The sequence below is a fragment of the Pezoporus flaviventris genome, unplaced genomic scaffold (assembly GCF_033815535.1).
Source record: "Pezoporus flaviventris isolate CSIRO_AGI_PZ_B2104156 unplaced genomic scaffold, CSIRO_AGI_Pfla_v1 ptg000063l, whole genome shotgun sequence".
Taxonomy (NCBI): Eukaryota; Metazoa; Chordata; class Aves; order Psittaciformes; family Psittacidae; genus Pezoporus; species Pezoporus flaviventris.
This window is the reverse complement of record NW_026892611.1, coordinates 6042880-6062560: the sequence shown is the minus strand read 5'-3', so window position 1 is coordinate 6062560 and position 19681 is coordinate 6042880.

Genomic DNA, 19681 nt, shown 5'->3' with positions numbered 1-19681 from the left:
TTGTGTGCCTGCACGGTGCAGAAGTACTCCACAATAAACACCAAGAAGGGAGGAGAGCATCCTGTAAATAGGAATGTTGGCACGGCTGTGACCTCACCGGGAGGGCAGGGTGAAGAGATGATGTGAAGCACACGCTCTGGTGAGCAATGGGTTTGCGCCACTTAAATTCCCAGGGCAGAGATGCACCGTGTGGAAGCGGCTCCTTCGGCTGGGGGTTGTTTCCAGCCTATGGCGGGGTCAGAAGGGAAAGGGGAGGTGATGGTGTGTCAGAAAGCCCTACAGCAGCGGTGGGGCACGGCCACGGTCACTGCTCAGAGACCCCAGAGCGAGCCAGGCTGAAGATTGAATTACAGAGGGGTCGTGTTCCTATTGCTGTGGCAGGAACTCACGCTGCTGGAGCAGTGTCATAGATCATAGCATCAACTGGGTTGGAAAAGACCTTTAAGCTAGATCATCGAGTCCAGCCATTACCCCAGGACTGGCAAAGCCACCACTAACCCATGTCACTGCACAAGATTTCTGTACCTGGACAGCACTAACTACAAAGGTTCAGCTTTTGGAGCAAAAGTGAAAGCCAAACTGAGCAGCTGCAGAAGTTTGGGTTGAAACACAGGCTTTCCTCTTCCTTTGGCACCAAAGCCCAGGGCATTTCCTGGGGATGGGTGAAAATCTCTGCTGTTTCTTCACAAATGGGCTTTCCTGATCTAGCTATGGCCTGGCAGAGGGGGAAAACTTCCAGTTCCATGTGGCTTTGTCCTGATGGGTGAAGCCCATGCACAGTGCTGATGTGGGCACCAGTGACTGGTTTAAGCACCAAGTGAGCCCGGCTCAACCTCAGCCTGGTCCCACAGCTTCCAGTCACGAGACAGAGAGCCAGGAAAATTCCCTGTGCTCTGAAGAAAGTTTAGGATAAAATACATGGCAGTTCTGTTATTTGCCTGGTTTAGCTCCAGCAATGTTCCTGCTGTTGTGCTGAGGGGCCTTAGACCTGAAGTGATCTGGTGCTAATCAAGGTGGGTTGTATTTCAGGCATATACCCTGTCTGTGCAGCAGTAAATTTTACTGACAGTGAGAGTGTGTGTGTGTTAAATACTCTCCTCATCAAATGTGTGCATGGGGGTGTGTATATATAGTTTAATAGTTATCACTCTATGCTTAATAGGATTACAGAGATCTGCAGACAAATGAACATATCGCTATATAGCCTTATCATTCACTGATAAGTAAAAGCCTAAAGATTATTGAGACAATTATGTTTTGATATTCATCTTAATACTTGTTCAGGAGACAAAAAGAATAAATTGCTTTTCGGTACCACAGCCTCAGCTGAGAGTCCCCTGATGCCTGTGGCTCAGGTCCAGCCCTATTCTGGTTGAGGATGTAGCATCCTTGCCTGTATTGCAGGGGGAGGTTGGAGCTTTGCTCATCTCCCCAGTTCCCTGCAAGAAGGACTCAACCCAAATACACCCCCACTGAGCTCCTTGAACTCAGAGGTCTTCCTCAAGCTGTTGTTGCCACCCTGAGTTCCATGGAGAAACTGAGGCACAGGACAGGCTCTGGCTTGCTGGTTCTGACCAGCTCATGGAGAACTGGGGTCAAAACCTGTCTCTCCCAAGTTTTGGGTTTATAGCTCTGTGGCTTGGCACAAATTGCTCCGTTAATGGTCCCTTGCTTCATCCTGACCTGAGGCTGAGCTTACCCTCAACTCATCCCAGCCCCAGGGTGTGAGGGTGACGAGGACACCAATCCGCAGCCAAAACACCAGGCATGTAGCCCTGTGACAGGGCTCAGGGCGAGTTTTCAGGCACATCCTGAGCAGTTCTGGCAACTCATGGCACAAAGGCAGCAAAAGTCACCTTCCCTTCCCTGGATGTGCTGGTTTTCCTCCAGGATCCCTGGCAGGCAGCTCTGGGGTAGGGTCAGCAATGCAGACCCAGGCTGGCACTGGGTCCATGTGCATCTTCTGCAGAGGCTGAAGGGGCCAACCAGTTCAGTATTGGTAATCAGCTTGCCCTAAAGCTTCCCATGGCCTTGCTGATGGCTGTGGCAACCAGAAAACAAGGGGCTTTTTGTAGCTCCTCCATTAGTATGGCGCAGGGGGATGGGGAATTGGAGCAGACAGAAGAGCCTTGCTGGGAGGGAATATTCCCACCCTCTGGTGTCCTGTACTTTTTTGGCCGTATTCTTGTGCTAATCTGGAAAAGCTTTCTGGAGATATTGAAAACATCTGTCCCTCTAATTAGGGTTGGAAATGTTTGTATTACTGAAAGTGTCAAATTGCTTCGTTACAACAAAAACAGGAGACACTTTGATCCAGAGAATTAGATGACTTCAACTTTGTATGAAGTTGGAGCTCTCCTTAGGATTCGAGAAACAAAGCAAAGGAAAATAGAGTGGGAGATGCTCCCAGCTATTACATGTGGGCAGGCATTCAGGAGTGAGTGCAGCGCTGGTCAGTGTGGTGCTTCAGCCCTTCAGTGAAGGTCTCAGGTTATGCCAAGTGTTGTGGCTAAAGTGGAAAATTTACAGCCAAGTAAATGGTAAAACAATTGTCCATTGGAAACAGCATCAACAGATTTCAAAAATAACTGAGTTCTTTTTTATATCTCCAATTTTCTTTGAGCAATTTCAGTTTAACCCCAAACCATGTTTTTTCAAGTGGGAACCATTTTGGAATGGACGACGTGATGGTTTAAAGCAGCCTCCCTGAGAGTGGCCTGCAGCCCAGACCGTGCCGGGCTTGAGTGTACCTGGCTCCATGAGCAGCAGACACAGTTTATCTCATGTTGTTATGGAGCTCGGGCCAGGGTTTGCATCTAGGGCTCAGTCTGGGGGGCTGCACGGATCCTTCCTTTGAGAGGAGAACATCCCCCAGAGCCAGGAGATGCATCCGCAGCCGGTCTGAGGCATTGCCTGCAGAAGGGCTGCCTGTGAGAGCAGAGCGGGGCTCAGCTGTGATGCTCCCCATGCTCTCCATGTGAGCAAGCTGCCTTGAGCTTGAATCTCTAATCTCCTCTTATCTCCACATCCTTATTCCAGACAGGCTTTCCCTCCTAACAGGGTGTAAAGAAAGCAGGGGGATCTGCTTGCTGTTACCTGCATTGAAATAACACTGGAGGGTTGTCATCTTTAAATCCCACCAGGCAGATGCTTTTGTAACATCTTAAACCTAACCAATGAACCCAGAATCAACCTCCCTAATAGAAAAGGGAGATAAAAGATTCATCCTTCCACATACTTTAACAGTTGGAGAGCAGTGATATTTCAAAGGCAAGACAGACATACTGGAGGTGAAGGCAAAGGATGCGTGGGAAGCACAGAAAGGATGCAGACTTTAAAGGTGAAGAGGAGGGCATCTGTGCTCAGCACTATGATACTTTGGTCACAAGATGAGACCTCTTGATTCCACACTGAAGTGGAACTGCATGTGTCTGGCTCTTATTTACTCTGCAAACAGAAAGTAAATCTTGAGCCTGCTCACTTCCAGGGAGAGTGGCTGCTATGGCCAGGACATGCTGCTGCGGAGAGGGGCTTTGAAAGTCCTGGCAGGTTGGTCAGTGCACACACTGCTCTGATCCACCCTTACGAGACAGCTTCAGGTGGGGTGAATAGCTGCCTATTTGCCAATGTTTCCATAAAATGAGCAGTCACTGATTTACCAGGAGCTGAGATGGTTTTAGCCTCTAACTACTCCACGTGCAGCTGCAGCTGTATAGCCTGGCACTACGCGGGTCGGGGCTGGCCAGCTAAAACAAGCCCCGGCCTTTAAACAGCAATCCCATGTTGAGGAAGTTTGGAGACATTGTGTAAATACAGTACATGTGGCACCTTCCACCTCAAGAATCCCACCTTCCCCACGCAATGGGTTTTTATGTGGAAATTACATGTAAATCAACAAAAGCACTGGGAAGCAGCTGAAGTGGTTGTGAAAAGTGGTATTTTTCTTTTAGTGAATTTGCTTGGTTTTCCTCTCTCTTCCTGGTTTTTTGGTGCCCATCAACTTGTGAGGTGTTTCGTCCAGCTCTGCACAGGGGCTTTCTGGAGAAATGGAGAAACTGGATTGTGTCCTACCACTGCTTTGGTGGAAGCAAGGGTGGCTTTAAATTGCTTCTGAGCCAAACGAAACAGCCCAGGAAGGACATTAAATTCCTTTCTCTAAGGCACTAGAGAAGGTATTTACCAGGTGTAGAGGACTTCTTACTATTTTAGTCATTTGAATCATAATGGGGTAAGGAAGGGTGGGCAGTGAGCACCGAGCCTGAGTCTGGCAAGGGCAGGCAGTAGATGCTACATGGAAAAGAAGCAAGGTACAAGGTGACATCCTGGGACGTGGGTTCTCAGTGTTACTTCAGTGCCTGAGCACTGTTTTATCTTAAGCCTAAAAATATCATCTTTAACACATTCCATAGGGGACAGTGCTTCCTCTCAACCATCTTTTCCAAGGTGTAGCATGGGAGGCAGGGCTCAAATCCTGCTGAAGGAGATATTGCTTCTCCTGGTGTACTGCTAAGCTTAAGCGGCTGTCACACAACACCTTGGGTAGAAAATATTGGCACAACTTTATCCAATTATGCCTTGAACCTGTGGGACAAGAAGCCTGTCGCTGGCTGTTAAGTGTGATGGCATTATCTGTGTCTCTGGAGGGGTGAAGTTCTGGATCACCAGATGTGGAGAGACTATGCAGGGAATCCGTCCATATGGGCTTGCCCTGGATTTACAGTCTCTTTTAGATGCTTGCTCTCAGTCAGTGTCCAAAACTGGTTATTATATGGGATGCTGGTCCTCCCCATCGTGCTGAAGGGGAAACACAACACAATAGCCACATCCTCATTTCCCCTTAGCAAGGCAGCCTGGGTGAGGATGGAACAAAAAGCCCAGATCAGAGCAAGGCAGAAAGTAAACTGTCCAGCCCTTGAAGGCCACAGCAGGAGCTTAGATAAGCAGAATATCTGCTGCTCTCTGATGCGTGGCCAGGAGCTCACGTGGAGCCAGACACCCTCTGCAAGTAGTGCAGGGGTGTTTTAATGACAGAGGAGGCTGAGCCCTTTTGCTCCCCTATGGGAAAGGTGTTTCATGTCACACTGGGCCAGTTCTTGCTTTTCAGGGCTGCTGTGGCAGTGCAGGGGCAGAGGCAGCTCTTCTAGAACTATTGATTTCTCAGCTTTGCCTCTCCTGATGCTGGTTAGACCCAGTTTTGGCTTGACTGGTTGCAATGTGCAACACAGTCACTGCTCTCTGGGGAGGACAGCAAGTGCAGTGTCCCACTGGGCATGGATGGGGACATTTCTGTCCTCACGGCATTCCTGAGCTCATCCTGCTCCTTCAGAAGAGGGAAAGGCAGAACTGCAAGGAATTTCCATCGTGTTTCTAGCAAGCAAGAGCATTTCTACTCGAGCCTGGCACAGGGTTAGGGGCAGCCCAACCCTTTGCTCTGCACTGTTGGTCCTACTTGGGTGAGGTGCACCTGAAGCCTTAATGAAGCAGAACTGTACTGTTCCATGAACATGAATTCCCAGGGGGATACACATGTTATTAAGGAAACAAATTGATGTGCAAGGGCTGTTTTTCTTTTGTTTTTCTTCTTTTTTTTAAGCAATGCATTTAGCTCTCTATGAGAGCCAATTTAAAGAAATAGCTACTGAAGGTTTTTAATTCAAGTATGAATGTGCCTTCAGCTGAGGCAACTGATTGCCTCTTCCCTAAGGGAATAAGCTGTCTTATAATGCACCATTCACTGCTATAATGGCCTGCTCCCTCTGGGGCAAAACACTCCATTTTAACTAAAAGGGGTTTGTATACAAACAAGACTTAATGCATCCCAACCCAAAATGCCCCTTCTCCCTGCTACATCTACATATGTTTCCAGGACCTGCAGTCCAGTGGTGAATAACAGCAGGTCCCCAGATTTAAAATGGGGATGCAGAGATGATGGAAGGGCCAGGGCTGGGCATGCTCCATGCTCCAGAAAGGCAGGAGAATACCAACACCAACACACTCGGGCAAATTAAACCTGGGATGAGTGAAAGGCAGCAGAATTGAATCCCCTCCCTCTCTCCTAGCAGGGGGGCTGCTACCTCTGCACAGACAGGGAGAATAACAGCCAATTAATTAGCAGCAGGACTGGTCGCATGGCAAAGACTCACCGTGGATGTGCATGCAAATATCCTGTGGATAGGGAGGATTCAAGGGGGCTGGCAGGAAATGATGGCTGGGAGGTTTTAACCTTGAATATTGCAAAAAGCATTGCTTCTGCTTATTTTGACACATGTGTGGGTCAGCCAGCCCATGGAGGAGAATAATTAGGGAGGGAAACGAATGCAAACTCTTATTATTGAAGATACCTGGGGGCTAATGGCATGAATACATTTGTTATAATTGACCCATGGCCTGCTGATGATAATTCCTCTGTAGAGATAGCCACTTAATCTATCCCGTGTGCCAACATGGATGTGTGAAATAATTGCAACCTTGGCTCAATCTCGTTTCCACTCTTCTGGAGAATAGCTAATTTATGACAGAAAATAGTGACTAATGTTAGAATAAACAATATTATGACTCAAGTGCTGCAGATATGATGCACGTTTAATAGGACATGACTTATCCAGACGTGTAATTCTTTTTCTTAGCAGAGTAAAGTAAGTGTGGCAGAAATGTCAGAAACAGCTTTGCAATTGGAATATGCAATTTAAAATAAGTAAAGATTACTCCCAGGTAGTTTATTGCTTTAACTACATCAAGGCAGGTCCCTGTAGCAGACTGCATAATGACTCTCATTTCATTTTTGGTTTGTGTCAAATATCTTCAGTTAGTTTTGCTTTATTGGCTTCGTGTAATTTATTGCAGCACTAGAATGTGATTGTAATGCAACTAGTATTTTAGTTTTATCTTCCACTGGTAATTTTTCTTCTTTATGGAGCCTATACTGTCCGCATTAATAAAAGCCATAGAAATTATACAGCGTGGAACCAGGTTTTAGTAAGTGCCAGTTCACTATAGAAAAACCGAGCTAGAATCACTGTTCTCCAGCCCAAGAGGAGACAGACCACCGCCAACTGATGCAGGGTACCAGGATGCTGTGCTGGCTTTAAAGATTACTCGAACACTCATGCTTGTCAGAAGGAAGCACGAAGTGAATTCATCTCACTAAATAGCAGCTGTTTCTCCAAAGTGTCAATGGCTTAAAGGCTCAAAGCTGTCAGAATCAGCCCAGTCTTGGAAGGGGTTTTCTATGGTAACTTGGGGCCACAGCTCCTGAGTAGGAGCAAGCCTCCTTCTGCAAGGAGGCCCTCAATGGAAAATGAGTGCTCTGATTTCATTGCTTAACCTAAATATGTCTAGTGACACCTGTGCTGCTGTGGAAAGGAGAGGGGTAGTGCTCAGCACAGGGATGGGGTTTAAAATGCTGGAGTTTTACACGAGCTGCCTCATCCAAGGAAGGCAGGGAAGGAGGCACTTGCCTGAGGAGCCTTGCTGCCCAAGCACTCCTACTGCAGTATTTGAAGCTAGATGTCCCGACTTCTTTAATCTCCCTGGCTCTCCTTTAACAAGGAGTAAGAGCAAGCAATGCATTAACATGTGAAAACACAGGAGGTGCTCGGATACCTCCCGGATGCCAGCAGTGCTGTGGCATGCACTCTCTGGTGGCCAGCACTATGGTCTGGTTTCCCCCACATGTGGAATACTCACCTGAAAAGCTCATGGGACCTTAGTACATTTGGGGGTGTTGTGTAATTTGTCCAAGCAGCTTGACTGTGTGACTCTCAGCAAATATTTTCTGTGCACAACTTCTCTTTTGACATTCCTTATCTCTTTTCCCGGAAGACTCCTTTTCCTCTCGCACGCAACCAGTGCATCTCCCATCAGCTACATCCCCAGAAAATAAAACGTCTTTCATTAACATGAGCAGTGCTCTTGCTTCTCAGCAGAAGTGCTTTCCTTTCCAGTTTTTGTTTGCTTTGGCCAGAGTGGCAAAGGTGCCTCAGGGAGTTTTGGCCACCAGCAGTATTCACATGGTGCCCCTATAGTAAAACATAGTAAAACAGGCCAACAAACATGAGTGAAAAGGTTTTATGTGTATCTTATGGAGCCACCTACACAAGAGCCCAAGTGGACTCCTCCAAGAGGGTGGCCAGGGATGCAGCCCCTGGGAACAGGGCTCATGGAGTTGCTTCTGCTAACACCTGATGGCTGAGGATTAGGGAGGCATTTCTAAGAGCCAAACTTCCAAACCCCACTGGCTTTGAGTGGGAGCTGGTACCTAATTCTCTTAGGTTCTCTTAAATTTGCAGGCAAAAAAATACCCAGTGTATACAGGGGGCTCGGTTTTGAAAGACTGATTGTGCTTGCTGTGAAATGAATTTCCTTTAAAGCTGCATTTATTGCACTCCATGGCCCCCATTAATCAGAAAGTTATATCTGGCCTTCACATTATGGTGAAAGAAGTATGTGAAATATTCCTAAGCTGCAGAATTACTCAGGACTGTTGGGGCTTTTTTTCCCCCCTTTGCATTTGATTTCAGCATGGAAAATAAGTCACTTTTTGTTAATGTCTGTCTAAGGCCCAGTTGTGAACGTGGCTTTGTGCAGGGGGGAGCCCGCTCCCATCTGGTCCAGTGTAGCCTTCGGGCAGCCTTCACCACAGCATCGAACATGCAACAGGGCAGTGATTTGTGGTACCTTCCTGTAGGGAGTGGATGGGGTGAAGTATGTCTTGAAGAATGGCTTGCCAAGGTGGGGATATTCCCAAAGAAGGTTGATTTGACAGACTTTGGTTGTCCCAGAAGCTCTTCTGTAAGAAACTGGGACTTGGTTTGACTATAAACCTCTTGGCTATAATGCAGCCTCAAAGCTTAAGAAAGAATAAACTCTGCAAGAAGGCTGAAGTGACATCTATTTCCTCACTTGGTTGGACTCAGTATAATAATTTTTATAAGACTGAAGGTATGAATCTGGCAAAAAAAAAATGAGAAAGGACTTTTTTTCTTACATAAACCTACACTTTGTTCGAGTAGGAAAACACTTTCCATTAGGACAGATCTGTTTGAGATGCTCAGTGTAAGGCTTTTGGGGCTGGACTTATTTCTTCAGTGAATATATGTTCACAGCAAGGTCTGATCTCAGCAGGGGCTGTAAAGGCAACAACAATACAGACTATAAATAATACATGCTTCTAAAAACATGCAGCTACTCCACACTCTCCCTGAGGCCTGCCCACAGCCTGGTCATGGCTGGGCAGTGTATTTTAAAGCTGTTAAGTCCTGTGTACACAAACATAATGTTCAGCACTGTCTCATGGGAAAGGGTGGAAAACTTCTCTGGAAACACTCTGTTAAACAACTTTACCTTTGTGAGAACGTTCTCATGGCTAAGGCAGCTCCTACAGCACTTCACTGGGGTTTAAGTCGCTTCTTGCATGGGAGCAGGTTTCTACTCTAAGGTATCTTTATACCGCTCTAAAGCAGTGACAGAGCATCTGTCAGTGTGGGTAACCCCACTTCACCTTTCTTCCAGTTAAGAAATGATTTTGGTAAAATTACTGTGGGTAAATAAGAATTCACTCTTGTAAAGTCTCTTTTTGATGATGCTAAATGAATTCCCAGAGGGTGGATAAACTTTCTCACAATGATGACCATTTGCAGAACAAAGAGGCAATTTTTTTCTCATTTCAGTGTTTTCTGACATTTTCCCCCCAGGGAACAAATGGGCCCATTATTCTACCAGCTTCCCTGGCATTTGCAGAGCTTGCGTGGAGATGCTCGGGTGCCTCCCGTCTTCAGGCTTTGCTGAAAGCCTTGGTGCTTTGTGGGGACACAGCTGGCCTGTGGTGACATCTGAGCACACCGGCCTCTGATTTGGGAGCAGTCTTCCAGATTCCTGAGCTGAAGGTGCCACACTGGGAAGGTATTTAGGTATCTCATTCCTGTCACCTTCATAGGGAGTTGGGGGCTAAATGCTACTTAAAAGGTGCCAAGGCAGAAGTACCCCAATGGGGTGTTCACTGGGAATGCATCCAGCACCCACAGGTGGGTGAGAAACAAAATTCAGAGAGGAGGGTTTATGTTATGGATCACACCAGCAAAATACTTCTGATTTTTTAGCCTTATGATGCAAATCTACCCATTGCTTTGCAAATCTAACGCTGCCAATCCAGATGAACTGGGTAAGTGTGGGTAAAGAACCCCAGGAGGAAAGACAGTACGTGCATCCCGAGACTGGTGTTTGCAGGTAAGCAACTACAGCCCATGTTCTCCCCTCATGTAGTGGTTTCCAGCATGAGTTGCATCCCAGCCACAGCTCTGTCTTGTTGAATAAATCTCCTGGTGTGTTCATGGTTTCTGTCTGGTCTCAGAACAGCAGAGGTTAGGAAGGCAGGAGAGGGGGTTGGAAAGGAAACGGTGAATAAGAATAACGTATTATGGAGTACTTGGTATGGAGAGAAAGCTTTATGAAAACATTTCCTTTTCACTATCATCTGCTGTACAAGTGCTTCCAGGGAGGGTAGAATCTCACTGCAGACAGGTTATAATCCTTATCGATACAGTAAATGGAACTATCAAACTGGAAAAGATCACATGGCAGTTAAGATAAAGGTTTGACTTGTCCCAGCACCAGGCTTATCAGGGTTTAGCAGTAAGTGAGTTTTGTTGCTTAGACTGCATTTAAAAAGTTCATTGATTTGCAGCTAATACCAAGTTGTCATAGTTTCATGAGTAAGAGCTTGCAGTTTGCAGGAATCAAAGCCTTTTTCTAAATCAATAAGAACAGATTCAGTGAGATTGCTCGAGCCCACTGAGGTAGACAGAGGCAACCAGCAAATTCCCCCAGGCTGTGGCATGGGAGGAGGAATGTCCCAAGCCTCCAGATGCCTGAACTAAAGGTTTTTGCATGAAAGCCTGAACCTCTCAGCCTGGCAGCAGATGGGCTACTGAAAGGGTGACCATAGTGACTGTCAGGCTGCCCAGTGTAAACCTCGTATGAAACAATTAGCTGATTGATTTGGTCTCTGGTGGGCTGAGATGCTGCATTCCCTGCATCGCTCCAGTTGGTATCACTGGATTTTCACACCGTTGGATGCAGCAATGCACGTGTACAGCTGCAGTGCAGCTAGAACAGGGGATCTCCACCAGGATCCCACCATGGCTTCCTGGGCCTCCAGCTCTTTCCAAGGTTTTGAACTTGGAAGGAGCCTCTTGATTAGCAGGTTCCTCTTGCTTTTCCTGTATCTCCATCATCTATCGCACAGACAAACTCAGGCCTTTAAGCTTCCCAGTCGGCTTTTCAGCTTGCCCAAGGGATAGCTCCTGGTGTGCCACAGGGACCCTGTTCCTTCCCACCCATACCTCCAGGCTTGCACTGCTACTGCTCCAGCAAGCTAAACCAGCCCTGCTCCTCCAACCTCCTGCCTTCTACCCATCTACTAGCCTAATTCCCAACCAGCAATGTCTTCTGCCTATTTATTAGCCCAGTTCCTCAAGAAAACAGGCCTTGCAGTACTACACGCTGTGTCTATCAGCCTCAAGAACTGATGGCCATTTTCAACTAAATTTGGCAGAGAGACGGAGACACTCACTCGTATTAGTTTCTTACATCATGAAAATAAGCAGACAGGCAGAGAAGTGCGGTGGCATTAACATTCTCAGCGAGGGAAAGGCTCCCAACTTCCACTTTCATTAAACTTCACAGAGTCCCCACAGGAGAAGGTGAGGGGTCACCAGGCTTTGTGCATTTTATGGCTCATGTAACAGCTTATTTCTAACTCAAACAGTGCAGAATGCTAGAAAGCAGTACTGTGGTATTTGATGTCTCTACTTGAAGCCACCCATAAGCACACAAATACAACACACCAAAAAACAGCTCAGAGAGGCAGAGCAGGGAAGCTGGCACATGCAGTTGACTCTCTCACTTGGCAAACTCAGGCAAGGAAGGCTGATATCTTTATGGCACTAAATATGTTTAAATGTGAATTTTATGCCTGTGGTAAAAGTTATTACAAGATGAGCCTATTAGAAGTTATCATGTATTAATTACCTAAGACGTTAGCTTATAGAGAGGAAAATGCAAAGTAAACCAGGCTTAAGCTTCAGAAAGGGCAAAAAATGGTCTGAATCAGCTTCTAGCTCAGTTGTAGAGGGGGGGGGGGGTTCCAAGAGGGATTAAACGTGTTGAATAGCAGAGCTTCCAGCAGAGCTTTTGTGTTCAGCATCCTCTGGCTGGAGCCGGTACCTGACCCACTCCTCTCCAGCCTCCTGCTGGGCCTGGTGCTCGTTTCCTGCTGTTTGAGGATCTTGTCTGAAGATATGGTGTCTCCTGTTGCCCTATAACAGCAAAACAAGGCCTTGATTTCAGCGTGTAATTTGAGCACACGCTTTATGTGAAGCACGTGGTCAGTGCTGTTTCCGGCTCTGCAGAGCCCGTTGACATAAGCTCACAATCAGGCAACTGCATAAATCTCTTCTGAATCTTTCCAGTTATCAGTGCACGTGCTAATCTCTGCTAAGTCAAGGGAACATTGGCGTGTGCTTGATGAGGGAGTCCTGATGCCAAGCACATGCTTAAGTGCTTTGCTGAATTGGAAGCCTTGAACACTAGGGTTGCTGCAAGGCTGTAAATGGTGTCACGTTCATCCCGAGCATAAAGCAAAGTAAGGATTATAAATATAGGAGGAAACCCAACTGTACTAAGCTCCATGGCACAGAATCTCTCCTTGCTTGAAACTAAATAGCAAATGAATCACAATCCTTCTGAGATCAAGACAGTCCCAAGATTTGCATGTTTATGGTTGTGTTTAAAAGTGTTATCATATATGGATGGAAAAGTACTTACTCTGAGTGATCTGGAGACACAAGCCATAAAGAGAGCAAGTCTAAGCAGAAGGTGTTCTCAGCTGTGTCCCAGCCTGATTCCTAGAAGACAGGTAAAATATTAAGACTCTACTTTTAACCCTGACACAATGCAGACTGATGGGTCTCACAGGGTAACTGCCAGTCTTTTGCAAGAGACTTTATTCTGGGACATAATTTCTGCATGATAAAACTCCCTTATGCTTCCTTTCTCATCCTTTCTTCCTGCCACTTTCCCTGGACCACCTTCTCCTTCCACCTCTCCTCCAAGCCACAGTATCTCCAATGAAGATATTGATTAAGGATTAAGAGCTCTCCCTGTAAGTCTTTCTGTTTGGAGAGCCAGTACGAGTTGCACTTGAATCCCATCAGCCCAGCACAACTGCAAACTTCATTTTGCTTATAGAGAGATTATTCTTCCCTCAATGAGCCTTTACCAGCTTCTCCCCCTCCCCTGAACAGCAGCAGAGTGACAAAGGCGCCTGGCACGTGTGTCCATGCTCCCTGCCAGCTCCACAATGCCCTCTCTTGTGGCTCAGGCTCCTGATCCTCCTCCTCCTCTGTCTGGATCTGTGATGTTTTCAGCAGCTCTGTGGTGACGGGGCCAGCTCTCCAGCTCCTGGCTGTGGCCAGCCCAAGGTGCATCTGGCAGGGAGGCTTTGTGTGCTGTGATGTATTTCTTTGGCAGCGGGTATCATCGTTTCTTGGCTTCTTCCACCACCCCCCTGGGTCAGCTTTCGCTGCCAAAGCTGTTATGGTAGATAGCTTGAAACCTGCCTGCAAGTTCAGTGGGTTAGTCTGGAGCTTGCCTTTTGACCATGACATAAATCATTCATCAGGGGAAATTAGCCAGCATCTGGATCAGCAGAGTGCTGGGACTTGCATGCTGCTGGGAGAAGGAAATTCCTTCAAATGCCACTTATTGCAGCTCCTGCTTCGTTTTCTCTTGCAATTTATTTGCACTGTGACATCTTCTAGCACTTTTTCTTATGATTTCAGTGCCTGCAGTCGTTATTCCTTGACTGTACCAACTATTGTAGAGGAAAGCCCACTGCCAGCAGAGAAATGTTAGCCTGTCACTGGACTGTACCCTAATGGTTTGCTAAAAAATCCCACCAAATTTCACCAGGCTTATCCAGACCTTAGTGCCTGGGGAGGAAAAGGGTTGGGGACGCTGAGGAAAGTGACCTTAGCCATGTTTTTCCAGTGCTGGGGTGATGACAAACTGGTGATCTGCAAACTAGGGAATAAATTCCTGTTTCAGTCCAAGGCCCAGGTGACGGAGGCATCCCATTCTGCTTGTGTGGCTGGGAAGCTCTGGGCACAACTGAGCTCTTACCTGGAGAGCAGCTGACGGATGAGCCGTTATTGATAATAACCATCAAAGCTGGTGAAACCACAGGAATCTTCAGAGAAGCCATCAGTGATGTGTGGTCAGTGCTGCCTTCTTCAAAGAAATGCCCTCTTAGAAGTTACCACAGGAGCTGTGCAGGCCAGTCCATGAAACCACAATACGTGGGGCTGGCACCCAACATCTGGAGAAGACCAGGTTAAGTGCTCACAACAATGCTGTGAGCACTTCAAAACACTCTGCTCCCACTGAAATCCTCTGTTTCACCCTGTGAGACAAGCACATTCCCAGTGAACAAAGCCACTCAGCCAGTATTTAGAGCATTTTTTCTGTGTCTACTAAAAGCAAAATGAGTTCTGAATCAAGCCCAAAGGCTTCCTGACTGCTCTGATGTCTCCCAACCTCCTTTGAGGGTAATATCCCTCTTCAGCTTGCTCTCTCCTTTCTCATAAAAGAGCATTTTCCTCGTGGCACTGAAAAGAATGTAACCTCTAGATTTATAGCCACAAGGGGAAAAATCCACTTCCCACTACCCAAACACCAGCCTATAAACCCAGTGCCCTTGCAGCAGTGTTTTCACTTCTTCAGAGCCACGGTGCTTCTGCACTAAACCCTCTGCTGACACAGAGGGGCTGGCACCATCCTGTCCCAGCAGCAGCAACAGCGGTGCGTGGCATCCCATGGGATGTGCTTCTTGGGAAGGAGGGAGCACCCAGGCTCTGCTGGGTCCTGCTGAGTCTGCATTTCCCAGCCTTACTCGGAAACCTGGCGTCAGAGCCATGGGAAAGGTTTTCCAGCTCCGAAAGCAAAAGCTGGGAAAATCTGCTGCTTTTCTTGGTCGGCCCAATGAATTGATTGCGGGAGATAAAACTCGATGAAGAGGCAATGTTTTCCAGCATAGTGCTCGACTCCAAAAAGCAGGAGATGCAATAGATTTTGTTTATGTGCATGTCCATTGCTTTTTATTTATATACACAGTACTTCAAGCTAATTGCACCTCACCAGGCATCGCAGAAGGGCTATTTTCTCCTGTGTTTCCCTTCTGTTTGGACGTGTTTGTAGTACGGTGTGTGGGAAGGGCTTACTGCTCGTGGCATCACTGGGAGCTCAGAGTGCCAACAGCAGGTCTGCCCTAAGAAGAAAGCCAGAGGCAGGAGTTGTGTGGTGATTAATAAGACCTCATAAGAGTCTTTCAGTACCTAAAGGGGCCTACAGGAAACCTGGAAAGGGACTTTCAACAAGGGCCTGTAGGGACAGGCCAAGGGGAATGGCTTTAACCTGCCAGAGGGGAGACTGAGATGAGCTCTTAGGCAGAAGCTCTTCCCTGTGAGGGTGCTGAGGCGCTGGCACAGGGTGCCCAGAAAAGCTGTGGCTGCCCCATCCCTGGCAGTGTTCAAGGCCAGGTTGGACACAGGGGCTTGGAGCAAGCTGCTCTAGTGGAAGGGGTCCCTGCCTGTGGCAGGGGCTGGGACAATTCCAACCCCAACCAGGCTGGGATTTTATGAAATCAGCTGTACCAGGGTTCAGACCCACTTTATGGCAAGCGAGCAGCACCCAAGTTTTGCATTTAAGTTCCCCACACTGCAAATGGGGAAGGGGGAGAAACCACCACTGCTGCTGTGGAAGGAGGCAACTGCATAGGACTGAGGGTGAAAGCAGAAAGCCAACACTGGGCTGATAACGGTTTTACCCATCCCATGTGGAGGCATCAGCTTCCATTCATAAAGAGTGGCTTCACTAGGGAAAGGGGGCAGAAAAAGATTTACTGACAAATAATTGTCATTTGCTAACCTTGTCATGGCAATCTCTGTTTTTCCCTTTTTTCCCGAGGCATTCTGAATGTTGAATGCCAGCATCTGTTACAGACCAGAAAACAAGTAAACAGTGGTATTCCTGGTGGCTTTGAAAGAGCATTTAACACTTAGCTCTCTACACTTGCCTTTACTAGGAAAATCACGTTGGGATGTGCTTAGCATGCGTATGGCAATGGGTGTCTGGGTACAACCAAAACATAGAAGGCACCCCTTGGTATAGACAGGCTGAAAAAGGCCACGAGTGCTTCTGCCAGCTGTTGACATTTGCATAAAGGTAAACTTTTGAGTCTATGGCATGTTTAATTTTCTAAAACATCCCCGAGAAATAGGGCACGTTCACAGAGAATGAGTTTGCACCGTAAGCAGGTTTTGTCAGACCCGTATCCTCGCAAACTGGCTCCAAGCATCTTTAATTCTGCAGTCTCTGAGCATCTCCCTGTGCAAGGAAGAGAAGGTACCAAGAGGGTGACCCAAAGGGAACAGAGGGGCAGCTATGAGTCAGGATGAGTAGTGAGACATTTCCCTGTGGCTTGTGAAGGAACTCGTAACTCCCTTCTCACATGGGGACAGTGGCAGGAATAGCCCCAGCTCCAGCATCCCCCATCCCAAATCTGCCCTCCTGCCTTTCATCCTCTGCAGCAAATTCCAGCTGGCTTTGCCCTTCAGATTGTATGTAAAATCTTACAAAGAACCTATGAGACCTGTGAGGGCATCCTTGTGAAGAAGAGCAAGGACGGACTCATCTGATGTCAGCTGGGGAACAGCAGCCAAGGCCCGAGCAGACAGCACAGCTTCACCTCCCCATGCCCCCACTGGGGACACTTATTCCTGGGTCTTCTCTGGACAAAAATAAGCTGTAGCAAGCTGTCAAAAAGGAGGGAAAAAATAAGACCCTAAGACAAGTGGATAACTCTTTCCAAGTCACCTGTAAATCCACAGACAGGAAGTGCTGTAGGTGAAGGTGTTCTGGGGGTTTCACTGTACTGCAGCTCTCAACTTGCTCTGGAATATAAACTATGTTCAGAGCCAAGAAGTCCTGCTGTATTTCACTAGGCTTTGGGGTTTTGTCCCTGGTGAGGTCAGGAGAGCTTGATTTCTTTTGAGTGGGGGCTCAACAGATAGAACAAGGCTTCTGCCACAAGAAGAGGAAGAGTTATCCCCATTGACCTGCAGTCTCCACTCTGGCTCATGTAGCTATAGGGATGCATATTGAAGTTCACCCTGCTCAGCACAGGCATAGAGCAATGCATCTGCTCACAGGAAGAAATAAGCTTGTTATTCACAAATACTCTTCATTTCTATTGGGACAGCATCTAAGAGCAGCCGGTAAAGGACAATCAGACTTTCCTATGTCTAACAGGCAGTGAGAGAGCCAAGCTCCCTGGACCAGCCCATTCTTCAGTGTATTCTTCTAACAGGGCTATAATGCCTGGTCACTCGGGCTGGCTCTGAGCATGGTGCTGGACAGATGCCCAGTGGCACAGGAGTCCTGGTACCCCAGAGGAGCTCTTCACTGCCAGACCTAGCATGGCCTTACGAAGCTCTCCAAGAGCTGAAGAGGGAAGACGCGACTGAACTGCAAAATGCTATCATAGCTGTATTAGCCTCAGCTGAAACGCGCTACATAAGTGCAAATTGCTGTTATAAATCATAAACATCAAAAGGCCATAAGTGCCTAATAATGGCCTAAGTGGCTAATTTGTTTTATGTGCTCCTGGAAGAAGCACCATAAAGATATGGAGCAAAAAATTTTCCCCCATTGTGGCTTGGCCTCTAATATCAAGAAAGGCTGGAAGGGGGTGGGAAGGAAATGCTGCTCTATGAAGCACAGGAGCATTTTGTATTGAAGCCTGTAATTAAAAACACAGCACACACCCCAGCAAGAGCCCACTGCCCATGGAAGGCAAACACAGTGCTGTGGATGCGTGGGTTGGAGGTGGTGCCTGGGGTAGCTGCTGGTGAGCAGGACAGAGATCTAGAGCATCATCTTGAATTGGGAGTAAGTTACTTGTGAACAGAAACGAGGTGACAGCAGGGCAAATGGAGCTGGGGGCTTCTCTTTCCATCACTGGTGAGGTGAACACATGGGGGTGTGATGCTCACTGGTGTCCTCTGCTTGATGCTGTGTCTCTGAAGGCACGCAGAAGGGTCTGAAGCACCAGCCCAAGAAAAGCTGAGCATCAGCTCCTACCTGGCCTGGCACCTCTGCACCTCTGTTTCAAAGTGGCAGTCTCCTTCCTTTTCCTGGTGGATCAACTACATGCTCTCCATCCAGCACTTAATTGCGTTAGGCCTGTCGGGGTTATGTGATGCTTTAAAGGCTCTTTCTGGCTGGCTGGCTCTGCTTGTGAAATTAGCCTTGGAGAACCATAAATACCCTAATCCAACCTTCTGTGCCTGGGATATGTTCTCCATGCAGTTCTTACACTCCTCAGGTTAAAGCTGCCTTTCTGCTCTGCTTGGCCTAGGATAAGCTCAGCTTGTTTCACTGCACTGCACAACTGATGCGATTTTGATGGTGGAGCAGAGGAGGCTCCTTCATGGAACCACTCAGCATATGAGCAGAACTAGTTGTTCCTGTTAACCTGCCTGAGCACTCCCATCTCTTTTGGCCCTGATCGATTCCACTTTCTGTAGATATTTTGGCTTCAACTTACAGTAAAACAGTGATGTCCCCCTGTAAGTACCATGGAATAATTCTCCCTGGTGGATTAAGTGGATGCTGGTGGAGGAGCATGATCAGAATAACTTGCTCAGCTGCGATGCCACAGTGAGGGTGCATGACGGCAGGAGAGAAACATCAGGTCATGGATGCTCAGGGTCCCTCCTCATGCCCTCATATTCCAGATGGATCATGTAGGGACTGTTCCCAACACAAGGAATTAATTCAGTAGTATTTCAACAAAGGCACAAATGATTTAGAGTACAAACGGTGCTGCTTTCATGTAATACATTGCCCTGCGTAAAACCCTGGAGGGAATGGCTTAGGGAATAGTCCTAATCGGTCTGTTCCTCTTCTGATATCTGTGATAAAATGGAGGGGAAAAAAATCTCTTTGTCCTGAAATCAACATTTTAAAAAAGAGTTCCTTTGATGCTTATCACTTCCACAACACATGTTCAGTGTGCTTTACAAATAGGAACCAAAGCCTGGCTGACCTCTGCATGCCCGACAAGAGGGGCAGCAACTGCTGCAGTGTTTTATTTGTGAGCTTGGTGGGGATGCAGGAAAACCACATCCAACAGATGAAGGTAAATGGCACCGAGCAGCAACATCTCTAGCTTTGGAAGTGGATGAATGTACCAGAGACACAGAGTGTGGGTTCAGCTTGCTGAGTGGAAACCACGTCAGGTTTATGATGCTCTCCTGTGCCAGCTCTGGTGGTCCTCGGGTCCGCTCTGAGCCTGTTTAGGGCATTAACCAAAAGAAGTTTACCCAGGTTTTGTTTGCTGGGCTGGTTTTTTGCTCTTGCAGAAAAATAAGTTAGACTGCAGAAGGGATCTGTTGACCACAAAGCCCGCCCAAAGGGAGCATGAGATGGAGACAGCAGTGGAAGGAGGTGGGACTTCACTTGCAGACAAAGCAAACCTTTCTGGGTAAAACAAGACATTTTCTGACATTTGCACATGATGCAGCAGAAATGGCAGAGAAAGAACAAGACCGGGAAAGAGGATGAG